The following is a 20,917-nucleotide window of genomic DNA, read 5'->3' on the forward strand; positions in this document are numbered from 1 at the left end:
TAAGTTTCTCTAGCTCTAACATTAGTTGTTCCAGCTTGTACTGATGGTGTTTGTTCTGCCATCAGGCAAACGTTACAGGAGCATCAAAACTAAAACCACAAGGCTACTAAACAGCTTCCTCCCACAGGCAGTCAGACTGCTAAATAGCTGCTCCACCTGACTCTGCTTTGGACACCTTTAACTTGCACTGGACAATTATAACTGATTTAACTGACATGTGGCTGTTGCATTTTACTATTTATTGTTATGTTTATTATTTAGTGTTGCTTTTGTTATGTTATGATTGCACTGCCCCTGAGGAACGCTGTCTCATTCTGCCCTGCAGAGCTGATGTACGGTTAGAATGACAATAAAGTTTTTTGAATCTTGAATCTTGAATGAATCTTTGAATCTGATTTACTTTCAGGAAACATTTCTAACACCTCGGCTTCAAACACACTCGTAGATATATAGTGTTCAACTATTCTCCTCTGAATCTCTGCCTTTTTCATGGCTGGCTTTACCGTAAGAAGTTTTAACCTCTTAGTAATGATCAATAACTCTGCCTTTTTAGCTTCCTCTAATGCCTCAGAGGTTGGCGATACCAGGAATTGATCAATATCTATTGCTGCTGGTTTCCACACAGAAGTCAATCAAAAGGGAAGTAATCAATGAAATCAATCAATCAATAAGCTCCAATTTGTTCAGATCCCGGATGAGCCCCCACTTTATGTTACGTACCAGCAGCAATAGACCACAAACTGAGTCTGTCATGGTCCTGATCGGGGTCCCTTTAAATTTACTTTGTTTATGTTATGATCCGGACCATTGATTTCCTGTTTTCCAGTGTCCCTCGGCTTTGGTGATTGGAGGCAATTACTCTCAACTGAACTGGTAGTTTACAGTCTCTGGCTTTCAGCCATTCGGTGCCGGAGTGTCTGCAAAGTCTGCAAAGTCACGGCATGCCAATGTCATCTGGCCGGAGCATGTCTAGTCTCCGCCCGAAGTGAGTGCCGGTAATTCGCCTTTCCTCACCGGAGCAACCCTGTCCAGTTACCTCGCCGAAGCGAGCCTGCAAAGTTCCCTCACCGAGGTGGGTCCATCAGTTAACCCGCCGGAGGGAATCAAGAACCGCTGTCTACTGTCTATCGCTGTCTACTGCTGCCACTACCCGGAGGCTCCAAGTCAAGTCCTGGCCCTGGCGGCATTCAAGCTCCAAGTCAAGTCCTGGCCCTGGCGGCATTCAAGCTCCAAGTCAAGTCCTGGCCCTAGCGGCTTCCCAGTTCTGAGTCAAGTCCTGGCCCTGGCGGTCTGTGATTCCTGTCCTACTCCCTTGTCTGAATCCCCTCTCTGCCCCTCTGGCCTCTAGCCCTCGTCTGCAGCCCCCGCCTGCACTTTGGTCTAGTTCTATCGCCGGAGCTAGATAGGTACTGTCTGGTGTTCATTCGTGTTGGTCTTGTCTTGTCTGGTCCTCGCCTCCGTGGGGTAGGTCACACCGTCTTGCCATTGCCCTGTGGGGAATCATGTCTTGTCCTGTCCTCGCCTCCGTTGGGGTAAGTCTGGCCATCTTGCCGTTGCCCCACGGGGAGTCATGTCTTGTCTTGTCTTATCCTTGCCTCCGTGGGGTAGGTCAGGCCGTCTTGCCGTTGCCCCGCAGGGGGTCATGTTCTGTCTTGTCTTGTCCTCACCTCCGTGGGGTAAGTCAGGCTGTCCTGCCGTTGCCCCGCGGAGGGGCATGAGTCCCGGCCCTATGTCCTGTACCCAAGGAGGGGTCCCGACTCTGTGTTCTGTGTATGTGTCCATGGTTCCATGTACCTGCACCCCGAGACCGAGGTTCTGTGTTCCCATGTTCCTCCTCTCCCTAGCCCATGTCATATCCATGCCTGGTTCTGGGGTCCGAGCCCGAGGCAAGACCCAGGTACTGGGTCCTTGCCCAGTCCCGGGCTCGGAGTCCATACCCTAACCTCTTCATGTCTCCTCTAGTTCTGGGAGCCGATTCCGAGTCCAAGCCCAGACCCTTCATCCCAGCCTAGTCGTAGTCCTCAGTCCTTGTCCAGTTCGCTATTTCCTGCTCCTGCCTTGCTCTCCTGGTATCAAACAATAAACCAAGTCTCAGTAACCTCACAAGATGTGTCTTGCATTTGGGTCCACCCCTGCTCCCTCTCTCTCTCTCTCTCCCCCATTACACCTGTTACAGATGGAGTATCTCCCCCTTATCCTTGTTACTGAGGGAGTATCCCACCATTAATGCTGCTACAAAGGGTTACTCCCCCTTTACCCCTGTTATACTGAGAGTCTTTCCCCGTTACACCTGTTACAGGTCTCTCTCCCCATTACCCCTGTTACAGAGAGAGTATTTCCCCATTACACCTGTTACATGTCTATCTCCCTGTTACCCCTGTTACAGAAAGAGTATTTCCCTATTACACCTGTTACAGGTCTCTCTCCCCATTAACCCTGTTACAGAGAGAGACTTCCCCATTACACCTGTTACAGAGAGTCTCTGCTTTTTTACTCCAGGGTCAGAGGGAGTCTCTCCCCATTACCTCTGTTACTGAGGAGTCTCTCTCCATTACCTCTGTTACTGAGGGAGTCTCTCCCCATTACCTCTGTTACTGAGGAGTCTCTCTCCATTACCTCTGTTACTGAGGGAATCTCTCCCCATTATCTCTGTTACTGAGGGAGTCTCTCCCCATTATCTCTGTTACTGAGGGAGTCTCTCCTCATTACCTCTGTTACCTCTGTTGCCTCACAGGTGGATAGGGTAGTTAAGAAAGCTTATGGGGTGTTAGCTTTCATAAGTCGAGGGATAGAGTTTAAGAGTCGTGATGTAATGATGCAGCTCTATAAAACTCTGGTTAGGCCACACTTGGAGTACTGTGTCCAGTTCTGGTCGCCTCTCTATAGGGAGGATGTGGAAGCATTGGAAAGTGTACAGAGGAGATTTACCAGGATGCTGCCTGGTTTAGGGAGTATGCATTATGATCAGAGATTAAGGGAGCTAGGGCTTTACTCTTTGGAGAGAAGGAGGGTGAGAGGAGACATGATAGAGGTGTACAAGATAATAAGAGGAATAGATAGAGTGGATAGCCAGCGCCTCTTCCCCAGGGCACCACTGCTCAATACAAGAGGACATGGCTATAAGGTAAGGGGTGGGAAGTTCAGCGGGGATATTAGAGGAAGGTTTTTTACTCAGAGAGTGGTTGGTGCGTGGAATGCACTGCCAGAGTCAGTGATGGAGGCAGATACACTAGTGAAGTTTAAGAGACTGCTAGACAGGAATATGGAGGAACTTAAGGTGGGGGCTTATATGGGAGGCAGGGATTGAAGGTCGGCACAACATTGTGGGCCGAAGGGCCTGTACTGTGCTGTACTATTCTATGTTCTATGATTACTGAGGGAGTCTCTCCCCATTACCTCTGTTACTGAGGGAGTCTCTCCCCATTACCTCTGTTACTGAGGGAGTCTGTCCCCAGTACCTCTGTTACTGAGGGAGTCTGTCCCCAGTACCTCTGTTACTGAGGGAGTCTGTCCCCAGTACCTCTGTTACTGAGGAGTCTCTCTCCATTACCTCTGTTACAAAGGGTCTCTCCCCCATTACCCCTGTTTCAGAATCTATTTCTCCCCCATTACCCTATCACAGATTCAGTCTCTACCCCTTTGCCTCTGTTACAGAGGGAGTCTCTCCCCATTACCCCATTACAGATGGTCTCTCCCCCATTACTCCAGTTACAGAGGGTGCCTCTCATTGATTCACTCCATCGCCCCTCCCTGTGTCCCTGCCAGGTACATTTGGTGTGAATATACTCTCACTTGGTGTTCCTGTCCCTCCTGACACGAATGCCTGTTAATTACACTTTACATTAATCATTTTACTTCTCTCTTGTTCAGCACCATCTCTGAAGTACTGCTTCCAATCTCTGAGCCCGTCTGTGTCCTCAGGTTTGTGTGTGTATATCTGTCCTCAGGAGGGCCGGTGCTGAGGGTGCTCGTGGTGAGGGACATTTCCACTGCAGAAGGGGTAGTGAGCGAGCTCCCCACCGGCGGATTGGTGGTCAGAGAGCTCTTCCCTACGAATGTGTCTCTCCACCAAACCCTCTGGGTTCTGTCCATGTCTCCCGCTCTCACTCTCTCTCTGCTCTGTCTACTGCACTGTCTGTCCCTCTCTTTCTGTCTTCTTCTGTTTCCCTCTCTTTGTAGCTCTCACTCACTCTTTTCTTTCTCATTCTTTCTCTCCTTATCTATATCCCTCCTTTCTGCCTCTCTCTCTGAGCGTGCGTGTGTGTGTGTGTGTGTGTGTGTGTGTGTGTCCAGCTCTCTCTGAGGCCATGTATGTCTGTCTCTCTCTCTCCCCCCCCCAGCCCGTATATATCTTACTCTGCCTCTCTGAGCCTGTGTCTCTCTCTGTGTGCGTCTCTCTCTCTAAGTCTCTGTGTGTGTATGTCTATCTGTCTCTCTCTCTGCCTAAGTGCGTGTCTCTCTCCCTGAGCCTGTATGTGTGCTTATCTGTCTCTCTAAGTCTCTGTGTGTACATCTATCTCTCACTCTCTCTCTCTGAGCCTGTGTCTTTCTCTCTCCCTCTGAGCCTGTGTGTGTGTGTGTGTGTGTGTGTGTGTGTGTGTGTGTCTCTCTCCCCCTCTCTCTGTCTGGGCCCGTGTATGTGTGTCCATCTCTCTCTGAGCTTGTATATGTGTGTGTGTGTGTGTGTGTGTGTGTGTGTGTCTGTGTTTCTCCCTCTCTGAGCCCATGTATGTGTGTCTCTGTCTGAGCTGTGTATGTCTGTGTCTGTCTTTCTGAGCCTGTGTTTGTGGTTGTCTCTCCCTGCCTCTCTGAGCCTGTTTGTGTGTGTCTCTCTCTGATCTTTTGTGTCTTGTGTGTGTGTCTCTCTCTCTCTCTCTCTCTCTCTCTCACACTCTCTCTCTCTCTCTGAGTCCGTGTCTGTGTGTGTGTCTCTCTCTCTCTCTCTCTGTCTGTCTGTCTGTCTCGGCCACTCTCTCTCTCCTCCCCCCCCCAAATCCCCCCTCCCTCCAGTCCCTGTCTCTCTCTCTTTTAATCTACGTCCCTCCCTCAGCCTCTCTCTTTCTCGCCACCCCCGTCTCATTCCCTCCCTCCCTCCAGCCCCGAACGCACTCGCCCCTCCTCCTCCAACCCCCCCCCCCCCCTCCGTTTCTCGCAGCCGCATCCAGCCGCCCCGGCGCCGGCCGGCCTCTGTTCGCTGCGGGCCCGCTCTGCGCTCCGGAGGGACGCGGCACCGCACCGCCTTCGGATCGCGGGGCAGACGCTGCGGCGCTGGGATCTTCCCGTGCCGCGGTCCGGACACCACCAGGTAATCCGGAGCCATCGACCGGGCCCGGTACTCGACCCCTCTCCCTCGGTTCATCCCGCTCCATTCATCGCTCTCCATCCCTCTCGCCATTCATTTCTCTCTCTCTCTCTCTCTCTCTCTCTCTCTCTCTCTCTCTCTCTCTCTCTGTCTCCATCTCCATCTCTCTCTCCCTCTCAACATCCACCCCTCTCCATCCCTTTCTCCCCTCTCTCTCCATCATCCATCTCTCCTCTGCACCCCCTATCCCAATCCCCAATTCCTCTCCCTCTCCCCATTCCTCTTCATCCCTCTCTTCCCCTCTCTCTCCATCATCCATCTCTCCTCTGCACCCCCTATCCCTATCCCCAATACCTCTCCCTCTCCTCATTCCTCTTCATCCCTCTCTTCCCCTCTCTCTCCATCATCCATCTCTCCTCTGCACCCCCATCCCTATCCCCAGTTCCTCTCCCACTCCCCATTCCTCTTCATCCCTCTCTTCCCTCTCTTCCCTCTCTCTCTGTCATCCATCTGTCCTCTGCCCCCCTATCCCTATCCCCAATACCTCTCCCTCTCCCCATTCCTCTTCCCCTCTCTCTCCATCATCTATCTCTCCTCTGCACCCCCATCCCTATCCCCAATTCCTCTCCCTCTCCCCATTCCTCTTCCCCTCTCTCTCCATCCCAATCTCCCCTGGCCTCCCCTCACTCCCTCCTTCTCTGCCCCTATCTCTCCATCCCTTTCTCCCCTCTCTCTCCATCCATCCCTCTTTCTATCCCTCTCAAATACCTCCATCGCTCACACCTTTTTCTTCTCCTCCCTTTCTTTCCCTCTCCCCACTCTCCCTCTCTCTCTGCCATGCCCCTCTCCCCTTTCTCTCCATCCGGCTCACCCGATCCCTCTCCATCCCTCCATCTTCCTTTCCTTCCCTCGGACCTAATCCCTCTCCTTCCTCTCTCTCCATCCCTCCCTCCTCCTCTCTCACCATCCCTCTCTCCATCCCTATCCCTTCACTCTCACTCCATCACTCCATCCTTCTTCCCCTAACTTCTCCACCCTCTCTCCCTCCCCTCCCCATCCCTCTATCCTCCTCTCTCCTTCTTTCCGCTACTCCCTCTGGATCCCTCACTCCCACTCCCTCCCCATCCCTCTCCATCCTCCTCTCCCCCTGCGTTCCATCCTTCTTTCCCATGCACTCTCTATCTCTCCCTTGCTCTCTCTCTCCCCCTCTCTCTCCATCCAACTCTCCATTGCTCTCCAACCCTCTCTTTCCCTCTCATCTCCCCATCCATCTCCCACTCTCTTTCTAATCCTCTCTCCCACCTTCTCTCCCCCTATACATCACCACATCCCTCTCTCCCCTTCATCTCCATCCCTGTCTGCCACGCTCTTCCTCTCCCTCTCTCACTCCTCTCTTCATCCCTCTCTCCCCTCCATCGTCACCATCAAACTTTCTCCATCACTCTCCATCGTGCTCCCTCCCATTTCTCCATCCTTCCACTCTCTCTCCCTCCCTCTCCCTCCCTACCCATTCCTCTCTTCATCCATCTCTCCATTCCTTTCTCCCCATCTCCCCCTCTCCATCATGCTCTATCCCTTTCTCCCACTCCCTCTCCTTCCCTCACTCCCCTCCCTCTCCATTCCACTCCCCTACTCCCTCTGCATCCCTCACTCTCCCTCCCTTCTTGTCCTGCATTCTCTCCCCAGACCACTCCAACTCTCTCTCCCCTCCCACTCCCTCCCTCCCGCTCCATTCCCTACTCCAACCCTCGCTCTCCATCCCTCACTGCCCTTCTCTCCATCCATGCTTTTCCATCCTCTTTCCATACCCTGATCTCTCTGTCCATCATTTCCACTCCCTCTCCTTTCCCCCTACTCTCCTGCTTTCCATCCCTCTCTCCTTCTCACCCTCCATCTCTCTTTCCCGGTCTCCCCATCCCTTTCTCCATCCTTCTCCATCCATCCAATTTAATCCCTCTCTCCCCCTTCCCTCACTGCCTTCCTCTCCCCCTTTCCATCCCTATATCCCCCACTCCATCCCTCTTCCCTTCTCTTCCCCTATCACCACCCACTCCACCCCTCTTGCTCCATCTGTCTCAACTCTCCAACCCTCTCTCCATCCTTCTAACTCCTATCTCTCCGATCCATCCTCTCCCACCCTCTCTATACATCAATCTATCCTTTTCTCCCCTCTTTCTCCTCCAACCATCTTTCTCTGCCACTCTCTCCCTGTCCGTCTCTCACTCCCCTCTTCCCCTCTCACCATCCCTCTCTCCCTCCTTCTCCATATGTTGCACCCCACACTCTCCTAACTCCCCCTCTCTCTCCATCTCTCTCCCTCCTTCACACTCTCCCCATCTCTCCATCCCAACCCTTCCTTCACTCTCTGTCCCTCTCTCTCCACCCCTCTCCCCATCTCTCCATCTATTCTCTATCTCCCCATCTCTCCATCCCTCTTTCCCCATCTCTCCATCCTCTTCCCTATCTCTCCATCTCTTCCCTATCTCTCCATCCCAACCCTTCCTTCACTCTCTGTCCCTCTCTCTCCACCCCTCTCCCCATCTCTCCATCTATTCTCTATCTCCCCATCTCTCCATCCTCTTCCCTATCTCTCCATCTCTTCCCTATCTCTCCATCCCAACCCTTCCTTCACTCTCTGTCCCTCTCTCCATCCCACTCTCCCCATCTCTCCATCCCTCTTTCCCCATCTCCATCCTACTCTTCCCTGTATCTCCATCCCCTCTCCCCATCCCTTGATCTGTCTCTCTCCTATCTCTCCAGCCCTCTCTCCCTTATTCTCGTTCCTTTCTCTCCACCCTTCTCTCACCGTCTAACTCTCGCTCCATCCTTCAGCCGCTCTCTCTCTCCTGCTCCAATCCTCTTTCTCCCTCCCAGTCCTTTCCTCTCTTCACCCCCTCTATCTATCCCTCAGTCTCCAACACTCCCTGCTCCCTCTCCCTCCCTATCTCTCTCCAGCCCTCTATCTGCCACCTTCTCTATCCCTCCTATCTCCATCCCTCTCTCTTCATGCTTTTCGATCCCACTCTCCATCACTTTCCATCCCTTTGTCCATCACTCCCCCTTCTTCTCCTTTCCCCCTCCCCCCTTTTCATCCATCTCTCTCTCACTCTCTCCCTCTCCATCTCTTCCCCGGTCTCTCCATCCCTCTTTCTCATAACCTTCTCCATCCATCCAACTTAATCCCTCTCTCCCCCACCTTACTCTCACTGCCTTCCTCCCTTTTCCTCTCTCCCCATCTCTCCATCAATCCCTCATTTCCCCCCACATCTCCCTCTCTCCCCATCTCCATCAATCCCCCGTTTCCCCCCACATCTCCCTCTCTCCCCATCTCTCCATCAATCCCCCATTTCCCTCCACATCTCCCTCTCTCCCCATCTCCATCAATCCCCCGTTTCCCTCCACATCTCCCTCTCTCCCCATCTCTCCAATCCTCCATTTCCCCCCACATCTCCCTCTCTCCCCATCTTTCCATCAATCCCCCATTTCCCCCCACATCTCCCTCTCTCCCCATCTCTCCATCAATCCCCCGTTTCCCCCCACATCTCCCTCTCTCCCCATCTCCATCAATCCCCCATTTCCCCACACATCTCCTTCTCTCCCCATCTCTCCATCAATCCCCCATTTCCCCCCACTTCTCTCTCTCTCCCCATCTCTCCATCAATCCCCTGTTTCCCCCCACATCTCCCTCTCTCCCCATCTCTCCATCAATCCCCTGTTTCCCCCACATCTCCCTCTCTCCCCATCTCTCCATCAATCCCCCGTTTCCCCCCACATCTCCCTCTCTCCCCATCTCTCCATCAATCCCCCGTTTCCCTCCACATCTCCCTCTCTCCCCATCTCAATCATCCCCCGTTTCCCTCCACATCTCCCTCTCTCCCCATCTCTCCATCAATCTCCCATTTCCCCCCACATCTCCCTCTCTCCCCATCTCCATCAATCCCCCGTTTCCCCCCACATCTCCCTCTCTCCTCATTTCCATCAATCCCCCGTTTCCCCCACATCTCCCTTTCTCCCCAACTCTCCATCAATCCCCTGTTTCCCCCCATATCTCCCTCTCTCCCCATCTCTCCATCAATCCCCCGTTTCCCTCCACATCTCCCTCTCTCCCCATCTCCATCAATCCCCCGTTTCCCTCCACCTCTCCCTCTCTCCCCATCTCCATCATCCCCGTTATCCTCCACATCTCCCTCTCTCCCCATCTCCATCAATCCCTCGTTTCCCCCCACATCTCCCTCTCTCCCCATCTCTCCATCAATCCCCCATTTCCCTCCACATCTCCTTCTCTCCCCATCTCTCCATCAATCCCCTGTTTCCCCCCACATCTCCCTCTCTCCCCATCTCTCCATCAATCCCCCGTTATCCTGCACATCTCCCTCTTTCCCCATCTCCATCAATCCCTCATTTCCCCCCACATCTCCCTCTCTCCTCATCTCTCCATCAATCCCCCGTTTCCCTCCACATCTCCCTCTCTCCTCATCTCTCCATCAATCCCCCGTTTCTCTCCACATCTCCCTCTCTCCCCATCTCTCCATCAATCCCCCATTTCCCCCCACATCTCCCTCTCTCCCCATCTCTCCATCAATCCCCCGTTTCCCTCCACATCTCCCTCTCTCCCCATCTCTCCATCAATCCCCCATTTCCCCCCACATCTCCCTCTCTCCCCATATCTCTATCAATCCCCCATTTCCCTCCACACCTCCCTCTCTACCCATCTCCATCAATCACCTGTTTCTCTCCACATCTCCCTCTCTCCCCATCTCTCCATCAATCTCCCATTTCCCCTACATCTCCCTCTCTCCCCATCTCTCCATCAATCCCCCGTTTCCCCCCACATCTCCCTCTCTCCCCATCTCCATCAATCCACCGTTATCCTCCACTTCTCCCTCTCTTCCCATCTCTCCATCAATCCCCGTTTCCCCCCACATCTCCCTCTCTCCTCATCTCTCCATCAATCCCTCGTTTCCCTCCACATCTCCCTCTCTCCCCATCTCCATCAATCCCCCGTTTCCCCCCACATCTCCCTCTCTCCCCATCTCTCCATCAATCCCTCGTTTCCCTCCACAGCTCCCTCTCTCCCCATCTCCATCAATCCCCCGTTTCCCCCCACATCTCCCTCTCTCCCCATCTCTCCATCAATCCCTCGTTTCCCTCCACATCTCCCTCTCTCCCCATCTCCATCAATCCCCCGTTTCCCTCTACATCTCCCTCTCTCCCCATCTCCATCAATCCCGCATTTTCCTCCACATCTCCCTCTCTCCCCATCTCCATCAATCCCCCGTTTCCCCCCACATCTCCCTCTCTCCCCATCTCACCATCAATCCCTCGTTTCCCTCCACATCTCCCTCTCTCCCCATCTCCATCAATCCCCCGTTTCCCTCCACATCTCCCTCTCTCCCCATCTCTCCATCAATCCCTCGTTTCCCTCCACATCTCCCTCTCTCCTCATCTCTCCATCAATCCCCCGTTTCTCTCCACATCTCCCTCTCTCCCCATCTCTCCATCAATCCCCCATTTCCCTCCACATCTCCCTCTCTCCCCATCTCTCCATCAATCCCCCGTTTCCCCCCACATCTCCCTCTCTCCCCATATCTCTATCAATCCCCCATTTCCCTCCACACCTCCCTCTCTACCCATCTCCATCAATCACCTGTTTCTCTCCACATCTCCCTCTCTCCCCATCTCTCCATCAATCTCCCATTTCCCCCTACATCTCCCTCTCTCCCCATCTCTCCATCAATCCCCCGTTTCCCCCCACATCTCCCTCTCTCCCCATCTCCATCAATCCACCGTTATCCTCCACTTCTCCCTCTCTCCCCATCTCTCCATCAATCCCCGTTTCCCCCCACATCTCCCTCTCTCCTCATCTCTCCATCAATCCCTCGTTTCCCTCCACATCTCCCTCTCTCCCCATCTCCATCAATCCCCCGTTTCCCCCCACATCTCCCTCTCTCCCCATCTCTCCATCAATCCCTCGTTTCCCTCCACATCTCCCTCTCTCCCCATCTCCATCAATCCCCCGTTTCCCCCCACATCTCCCTCTCTCCCCATCTCTCCATCAATCCCTCGTTTCCCTCCACATCTCCCTCTCTCCCCATCTCCATCAATCCCCCGTTTCCCTCCACATCTCCCTCTCTCCCCATCTCCATCAATCCCCCATTTTCCTCCACATCTCCCTCTCTCCCCATCTCCATCAATCCCCCGTTTCCCCCCACATCTCCCTCTCTCCCCATCTCTCCATCAATCCCTCGTTTCCCTCCACATCTCCCTCTCTCCCCATCTCCATCAATCCCCCGTTTCCCTCCACATCTCCCTCTCTCCCCATCTCCATCAATCCCCCATTTTCCTCCACATCTCCCTCTCTCCCCATCTCCATCAATCCCCCGTTTCCCTCCACATCTCCCTCTCTCCCCATCTCCATCAATCCCCCATTTTCCTCCACATCTCCCTCTCTCCCCATCTCCATCAATCCCCCGTTTCCCTCCACATCTCCCTCTCTCCCCATCTCTCCATCAATCCCTCGTTTCCCTCCACATCTCCCTCTCTCCCCATCTCCATCAATCCCCCGTTTCCCTCCACATCTCCCTCTCTCCCCATCTCCATCAATCCCCCATTTTCCTCCACATCTCCCTCTCTCCCCATCTCCATCAATCCCCCGTTTCCCCCCACATCTCCCTCTCTCCCCATCTCTCCATCAATCCCTCGTTTCCCTCCACATCTCCCTCTCTCCCCATCTCCATCAATCCCCCGTTTCCCTCCACATCTCCCTCTCTCCCCATCTCCATCAATCCCCCATTTTCCTCCACATCTCCCTCTCTCCCCATCTCCATCAATCCCCCGTTTCCCTCCACATCTCCCTCTCTCCCCATCTCCATCAATCCCCCATTTTCCTCCACATCTCCCTCTCTCCCCATCTCCATCAATCCCCCGTTTCCCTCCACATCTCCCTCTCTCCCCATCTCCATCAATCCCCCATTTTCCTCCACATCTCCCTCTCTCCCCATCTCCATCAATCCCCCGTTTCCCTCCACATCTCCCTCTCTCCCCATCTCTCCATCAATCCCTCGTTTCCCTCCACATCTCCCTCTCTCCCCATCTCCATCAATCCCCCGTTTCCCTCCACATCTCCCTCTCTCCCCATCTCCATCAATCCCCCATTTTCCTCCACATCTCCCTCTCTCCCCATCTCCATCAATCCCCCGTTTCCCCCCACATCTCCCTCTCTCCCCATCTCTCCATCAATCCCTCGTTTCCCTCCACATCTCCCTCTCTCCCCATCTCCATCAATCCCCCGTTTCCCTCCACATCTCCCTCTCTCCCCATCTCCATCAATCCCCCATTTTCCTCCACATCTCCCTCTCTCCCCATCTCCATCAATCCCCCGTTTCCCTCCACATCTCCCTCTCTCCCCATCTCCATCAATCCCCCATTTTCCTCCACATCTCCCTCTCTCCCCATCTCCATCAATCCCCCGTTTCCCTCCACATCTCCCTCTCTCCCCATCTCCATCAATCCCCCATTTTCCTCCACATCTCCCTCTCTCCCCATCTCCATCAATCCCCCGTTTCCCTCCACATCTCCCTCTCTCCCCATCTCTCCATCAAACCCACGTTTCCCTCCACATCTCCCTCTCTCCCCATCTCCATCAATCCCCCGTATCCCACCACATCTCCCTCTCTCCCCATCTCCATCAATCCCCCATTTTCCTCCACATCTCCCTCTCTCCCCATCTCCATCAATCCCCCGTTTCCCTCCACATCTCCCTCTCTCCCCATCTCTCCATCAATCCCTCGTTTCCCTCCACATCTCCCTCTCTCCCCATCTCCATCAATCCCCCGTTTCCCTCCACATCTCCCTCTCTCCCCATCTCCATCAATCCCCCATTTTCCTCCACATCTCCCTCTCTCCCCATCTCCATCAATCCCCCGTTTCCCCCCACATCTCCCTCTCTCCCCATCTCTCCATCAATCCCTCGTTTCCCTCCACATCTCCCTCTCTCCCCATCTCCATCAATCCCCCGTTTCCCTCCACATCTCCCTCTCTCCCCATCTCCATCAATCCCCCGTTTCCCTCCACATCTCCCTCTCTCCCCATCTCCATCAATCCCCCGTTTCCCTCCACATCTCCCTCTCTCCCCATCTCTCCATCAATCCCTCGTTTCCCTCCACATCTCCCTCTCTCCCCATCTCTCCATCAATCCCCCGTTTCCCCCCACATCTCCCTCTCTCCCCATCTCCATCAATACCTCACTCCCCTCTCCACTCCTATCGTACTCTCTTTCTATCTCCCCCTCAATCTCTCTGTCCCTCGTCTCTTCATCCTTCTTTCCCTCCCTCTCCACAATTACTTCCCTCTCTCCCCTTTCCATCCCTCTCTCCATATTCCATCACTCTCCCCATCTCTCCATCCTTCTCTCATTCTCTCTCCCATCCTCTCTCTCACCCTCTCTACCCTCTCTAAAATTTCTTCCCTCTCATCCCTCTCTCCACCCTCCCCCTCCATCTCACCTATCTCTCCCCTTCCCTCCCTTCCTTGGTCCGCTTCTCCACCACTCTGCACCCCTCTCCTTTTCTCCCTCCACTCTGTCCATCCCTCCCTACATCCCTTCCTCTCTATCTTGATCCCTCTTTCTCCCTTCACTCCATTGACCCTTTCTTCCTCTCTCCATCCCTCTGCCTCCTCTCTTTTCCTCTCTCCCCCTCCGTTAATTGTGCTCTCTCCATCCCTCTCTTCCTTCACTCTCCAACCCTCTCCCCTCTCTGCATCCTTCTCTCTCCTATCACCCCATCCCTATCTCTGAATCTTTCTCTCACCATCCCTCTCTGTCTATCCCTCTCTCTGCCTCGTCTTCCATCCATCTCCTTTCTCTTTCCTCCTTCTCCAATCCTCTCTCCCATTCTCTCTCTCCCTCTCTCCACCTCTCTCACCCTTCCTTGCTCACCTCCCCGTTCCTTCTGCATCTCTCTCCCTCCACTGTCCATCTCTCACCATCCCTCTTTCTCCCCCTCACTCAATTGACCTTTTCTCCCTCTCCCCAACTGTCACCCCTCTCCTTTTCTCCCTCCCCGTCCCTCCCCATCCCTCTCTCCACCTCTCTCTCCATCCTTCTCTCACTATCCAGCCCTCTCCATTGATCTCCATCTCTCCATCCTTCACCCACTTCCTCTCCCTCCCTCTCTCCCCTGTTCTTTCCTTTCTCCCTCCCATCTCTCCATCTTTCCACGACCTCCCTCCTCTCCATCCCACTCCGTCCATCCCCCTCTACCACCATCCCCCACTCCTCCTCCTTCCCTCGCTCCCCTCCCTTTATCCCTTTTCCCTAGTCCGTCTGCATCCCGCACTCTTTCTCCATCTCTCTCCATCCCCTCTCCCTCTCCATCTCTCCATTCCTCTCTCCCACACTCACTCCATCCCTCTTTATCACTCTGCTCTGCCTCTCTCTCCATCCTTCTCTCTGATTTCCTGTCCTCTCCTCTCTCTTCATTCCTGTCCCTCTTCTCTCCTTCCCTTGTTCCGCTCTCTCTTAATCCCTCCCCTCCCTCTCACTGCCTCATCCTCCTTTCCTCTCTTCCTCTTTTCCATCAGTCTATCCCTCTCTCTCCATCCTGTTCCCCCTCTTCCCCCCACTCCACCCCTCTCTTCTACTCACTCTCGCCTCTCTGCGTCCCTCTTGCCCTTATCTTTCCATTCTCCTTTCACCATCCCACCCTCTCCATCCCTCCCTCCTCCTCATCTCTCCATCTCCCACTTTCTTTCCCTCCCTCTGCAATTATCTCTCTCCCTCCCTCTCTGCCTTCTCGCTAACCCTTCTCCACTCTTTTTACATCCCTCACTCGATCCCCATCTCTCCACCTCCTTCTCAACCCTCTCCCTTTTCTCCTCCCTCCCTCCCTTGCTTCCGTCCCCTCCATCTTCTCCCCCACTGCCTCTTCATCCCTCTTTCCCTCCCTCCATCACTCGCTCTCCCTCACTCTCCATCCATTGCGCCCCCATTCTCCTAATCCCTCTCTCCCCTTCCCTCGCTTTCCTCCATCTCTCCCCCTCTCTGTCCATTCTTCTCCATCCCTCCCTGCCTCATCATTCTTCTTTCAGTTCCCTCTCCGTTCCTCGCTCTCCACCCATTGTGCCTCCGTTCTCTACACCCCTCCATCACAATCCCATTCCCTTTCCATCCCTTCTCCCCTCTCTGTCCCTCGTTCTCCTCCCTCTCCATCACACTTTCCTCCCTCTCTCTACCTCTCTCCATCACTCTATCTCTCCATCCCTGTCTCCACCTCCTCTCATCCCTATCTGCCCTTCCCTCTCCCTCACTCCATCCATCTCCCCAACCTCCTCTCTCTTTCAACTCCCTCCCTCTCCTCTCCCCTCCCTCTCCCATACAAACCATAGAAAAACTACAGCACAGAAACAGGCCTTTTGGCCCTTCTTGGCTGTGCCGAACCACTTTCTGCCTAGTCCCACTGACCCGCACACGGACCATATCCCTCCATACACCTCCCATCCATGTATCTGTCCAATTTATTCTTAAATGTTAAAAAAGAACCCGCATTTACCACCTCGTCTGGCAGCTCATTCCATACTCCCACCACTCTCTGTGTGAAGAAGCCCCCCCCTAATGTTCCCTTTAAACTTTTCCCCCCTCACCCTTAACCCATGTCCTCTGGTTTTTTTCCCTTCTTGCCTCAGTGGAAAAAGCCTGCTTGCATTCACTCTATCTATACCCATCATAATTTTATACACCTCTATCAAATCTCCCCTCATTCTTCTACGCTCCAGGAAATAAAGTCCTAACCTATTCAACCTTTCTCTGTAACTGAGTTTCTCAAGTCCCGGCAACATCCTTGTAAACCTTCTCTGCACTCTTTCAACCTTATTTATATCCTTCCTGTAATTTGGTGACCAAAACCCCTCCCCCCTCCCCTCCCTCTCCCTCCTTCTCCCATTCATCCCTCTCTACCCCTCCAATCCTTGCGCAGTCTCTCTTCATCCCTTTCTCCCACTCCCTCTCTGTCCCTCTACGCCCTCTCCCCAACCCTCACCCCGTCTCTCCCCTCCTCAATATACATCACTCCATCCCTCTCTTCCACACCTTTGCCATCCCTCTCTCACTCCTATCTCTATCCATCTCTGCCATACTCTCTACATCCCTCTCTCCATCCCTCTCCTTCTGTCTCCTCCATTCCCCCTCTCCTCCCCTCTTTATTCTTCTTTCCCACCCTCTCCTTCACTCACTCTTCCTCCCTTGCTCTCCCTTCCTCTCCAACCATTGTACCTGCACAGTCTCGTCCCCCTGTCCCCTTCTCACAATTCTGTTCCCTCCATCCCTCTCTCCCCATCTCTCCATCAGTCTCTCTCCTATCACTCCATCCACTCTCCACTATCCTCTCTCATCGTCTAACTCTGTATATTACACTCCAATCCTCTCGCTCCCATTCTCTCTCCAACCCCTCTACTTCCCTCTCCATTCCTCTCTCCCGCTGTCTCTCCATCCCTCTCTCACTCCCCTCATCTCTCTCTCCCACTCTCTCCATCCCTCTCCATCTACCTCTCTCTCTCCATCCCATCTTCATCCCTCTTTCCGCTCTCCTCTCCATCACACTTTCCTTCTCTCCCCTTCTCTTCCCCTCTCTCCTTCCTATCATTCTCTCTGCCCCTCACTACATCGCCTCTTTCACCTTCTCTTCTTTCGTCTCTCACCCTATCTCTGTATCCATGTTTCTGCACCTGTCTGTCCCTCCCATCTCTCCATCACTCTCCCAATCTCTCTCCATCCTCCGTCTCCCACCCTCTCCCCCTACCCATACCTCTCTGCCCCACTCCTTCTACATCACTCTCAATCCTCTCTCCTCCTCTGACTCAACCCTCTCTCACCCTCCCTCTATCCATCCCTCCATCTCCCTCTGCATCATTTTCCTTCAACCTCATCCATCTCTTTCTCCCCCTCTCTTAATCTCTCTCTCCATCACTCCCTCACTCCCTCTCTCTGCCTTCTCCCCATCCTTCTCTCTCCCTGCCTCTGCCTACCGCTCACCCCCCGTCTCCATCCCTCTCCCTGTCTCTATCCCACTTTTCCTGTCCCCTTCCATTCCTCTCTCCATCCCCAGTTCCACTCTCCCTCCAACCTTCTCCTGCACTCCCTCTGCATCTCTCGTCTTTCCCTCTACTCTGTCCATCCTTCCCTCTCCAGCTCATCCCTCTTTCTCCCCCTCACTCTATTGACCCTTTGTCCCTCTCTCCATTCTCTATCCCTCTCCCTCCTTTCTCCATCCCTCCTCGTTACTCTTTCTCCATCCCTCTCTCCTCTCTCCATCATACCCTCGCTGTCTCTCCATCGCTCTCCAGTCCTCTCCATCTCCCTCTCCATCCGTCTCCCTCCAACACACACGCTCCATCCTTGTCCATCGCTACCTCCTCTAATCCTCTCTCCACCCTCTCCATCCCTCTCTCTTCCTTCCTTTCCCACCCTGCATCCCTCTCTCCTTCCCCCTCACAGCCCTTCGACCCATCTTGTCACCATTTTAACTGCCCAACCCAATCAATCTGCCCGGAGACCCCAGCCCTCTACATCGCTACCAGTCATGGATGTGCCCATGCAAATATCTCTCAAACATTGAACCTGAGTTCACGTGCACCCTTAACCCACAGCCTCTGGTTGCAGTGCCACCCAACATCAGTGGAGAAAGCCTGCCCCCATTTACTCTATCTGTACTCCTCTTAACCTTCTATACCTCTGTCAAATCCCCTCTCAGTCCTTCAAATTCCAAGGAATAAACTGTTTATTTACTTCTGTTCACCCCCTTCTCTCCCTCCCCCACTCTCCCCTCTCCCCATCCCCCTCTCCCCCTCCCTTCCTCCCTCCCCTCTCTCCCCTCCCCCTCTCCCACTGCCCTCCCCTCTCATCTCTCCCCCCCATTCCCCCACCCCCTCTCCCCTGTCCCCCACCCTGACCTCCCCCTCCCCTCTCTCTCCTCTCCCCTCTCCCACTCCCCTCCCCTCTCTCCCCCACCCCGCTCTCCCCTCTCCCCCACTCCCCCTCCCCTCTCCCCATCCCCCTCTCCCCCTCCCTTCCTCCCTCCCCTCTCTCCCCTCCCCCTCTCCCACTGCCCTCCCCTCTCATCTCTCCCCCCCATTCCCCCACCCCCTCTCCCCTGTCCCCCACCCTGACCTCCCCCTCCCCTCTCTCTCCTCTCCCCTCTCCCACTCCCCTCCCCTCTCTCCCCCACCCCGCTCTCCCCTCTCCCCCACTCCCCCTCCCCTCTCCCCATCCCCCTCTCCCCCTCCCTTCCTCCCTCCCCTCTCTCCTCCCCCTCTCCCACTGCCCTCCCCTCTCATCTCTCCCCCCCATTCCCCCACCCCCTCTCCCCTGTCCCCCACCCTGACCTCCCCCTCCCCTCTCTCCCCTCTCCCCTCTCCCACTCCCCTCCCCTCTCTCCCCCACCCCGCTCTCCCCTCTCCCCCACTCTCCCCTCTCCCCATCCCCCTCTCCCCCTCCCTTCCTCCCTCCCCTCTCTCCCCTCCCCCTCTCCCACTGCCCTCCCCTCTCCTCTCTCCCCCCTCTTTCCCCCACCCCCTCTCCCCTCTCCCCCACCCTGACCTCCCCCTCCCCTCTCTCCCCTCTCCCCTCTCCCACTCCCCTCCCCTCTCTCCCCCACCCCACTCTCCCCTCTCCCCCACTCCCCCTCCCCTCTCCCCATCCCCCTCTCCCCCTCTCTTCCTCCCTCCCCTCTCCCCCCTCCCCCTCCCCTTTCCCCCTCTCCCCCACCCCCTCTCCCCCTCCCTTCACCCCTCCCTCCCCTCCCTCTCCCCTCCCACTCCCCTTCACTCTCTGTTAACCCACTCTCCCCTCCCCGCTCTCTCCCCCTTCCCCTCCCCTCTCCCCATCCCCCTCTCCCCCTCCCCTCCCCTCCCCTTCACTCCCTGTTAACCCTCTCTCCCCTCCCTTCTCACCCTCTCCCGTCTCCCCCTCCCCTCCCCTTCTCTCCCCTCACCTCTCTCTTATCACTGTACCCTCACTCCCTTCTCTCCCCCTCCCCCTCTCCCCTCTCTCCACCCTCCCCCTCCCCTTCACTCTCTCCTCTCCCTCTCTTCCTGTCCCCTCTCTCCCCTCTCTCCCCCTCTCCCCCTCTCCCCGTCCCTTCCTCCCACCCCTTTCCCCTTTCCCCCCTCTCCCCCCACCCCCTCTCCCCCTCCCACTCCCCTATCTCCTCTCTCTCCCCCTCCCTTCTCCCCCCTCCCCTCCCCTCCCCTTCTGTCCCCTCACCTCTCTCATCACTGTACCCTCACTCCCCTCTCTCCCCTCCCCCTCCCCTCTCCCTCCCTCCCCTCCCCTCTCCCCCATCTCCCACTCCCCACTCCCTCCTCCCCTCTCTCCCCTCTACCCCTCTCCCTCTCCCCCCTCCCCCTTCTCCCCTCTCTCTCCCCTCCCCCTTCTCCCCCTCTCCCCCTTCCCTTCACTCCCCCTCCCGTCTCTCCCCTCTGAATTTCCCCTCTCCTCCCCCTTCTCTCCCCTCACCTCACTCTCCTCACTCTCCCCCTCTCCCCCTCCCCTTTCCCCCTCTCCCCTTCCCCTCCCCTCTCCCCTCTCCCTCTCTCCCCTCCCCTCTCCCCCCTCCTGTCTCCCCCTCCCCACTCCCTCCTCCCCTCTCTCTCTCCGTCCCCTCTCTCCCCTCACTCCCCTCCCCCTCTCCCATCCCCTCTCTGCCCCTCCCCCCTCTTCCGTATCCCCCTGCGCTCTCAATCCCACCCCTCTCGCCCCTTGCCTCTTCCCCTCCCCTCCCACTTCTCTCCCCTCACCTCTCCGCCTCTCTCCCCCCTGCCCCTCCCCTTTTCACACTCTCCCCTTCCCATTCACTCCCTCCTTCCCCTCTCTCCCCCACCCTCTCCCTTCCCCCATCCCCTCTCCCCGTCTCATCCCTCTCCCCACCTCTCCCCCCTCCCCATCTCTCTCCCCTGTCTCCCCCCTCCCTCTCCCCCTCCCCCTCTCCCCTCTCTCCCTCCTCCCCTTCACCCTCCTCCCCTCCTCCCCTTTCCCATCTCCCACACCTCTCTCTCCCCCTCCCCTCTCTCCCCCTCACCTTTCTCCCTCTCCTTACCTCACCTCTCTCCCCCTCCCCTCTCCCTCTCCCTCTCTCTCCCCCTCCCCTCTCCCCCTCCCCCTCCTCTCCCCCTTCTCTCCCCTCATCTCTCTCTCCTCACTCTCCCCTTCCCCTTCACTCCCTCCTCCCCCTCTCCCCTCCACTCTCCCCTTCCCCCTCCCCTTCTCTCCCTTCACCTGTCTCTCCTCACTGTACCCTCTCTCACTCTCTCCCACTCTCCCCTCCCCCTCTCCCACTCCCCTCCCTGCTCTCCCCTCTCACCCCCTCTCCCCCTCCCTTCCTCCCTCCCCTCCCATCTCCCCCTCTCCCCCTCCCCTTTCCCCCTCCCCTTTCCCCCTCCCCCTCTCCCTCTCCCCATCCCCTCTCTCTCCCCCTCCCTCTCTTCACCTCTCTCTCCCCTCACCTCTCGTCACTCTCCCCTCTCTCCCCCTCCCCCTCTCCCCTTCCTCTCTCTCTCCTCCCTGTCCCCTCTCCCTCCTCCTTTCTCTCCTATCTCTGTCCCCTCTCTCCCCACACCCCCTCT

At 55.8% G+C, this 20,917-nt stretch overlaps 1 protein-coding gene across 2 annotated transcripts in view; it reads left to right on the forward strand.

Annotated features, from left to right (window-relative positions):
* The first annotated feature begins 5,158 nt into the window (after positions 1-5,158).
* Positions 5,159-20,917, forward strand: part of LOC134338806 (voltage-dependent calcium channel gamma-8 subunit-like) — a 47,357-nt gene continuing 31,598 nt past the window's right edge. For both annotated transcript variants that reach the window (XM_063034876.1, XM_063034877.1), the window contains exon 1: positions 5,159-5,305. The gene's annotated coding sequence lies outside the window, so the exon portion shown is untranslated. The remainder of the gene's footprint in view (positions 5,306-20,917) is intronic.

Source organism: Mobula hypostoma, chromosome 28, assembly GCF_963921235.1.
Source record: "Mobula hypostoma chromosome 28, sMobHyp1.1, whole genome shotgun sequence".
Classification (NCBI taxonomy): domain Eukaryota; kingdom Metazoa; phylum Chordata; class Chondrichthyes; order Myliobatiformes; family Myliobatidae; genus Mobula; species Mobula hypostoma.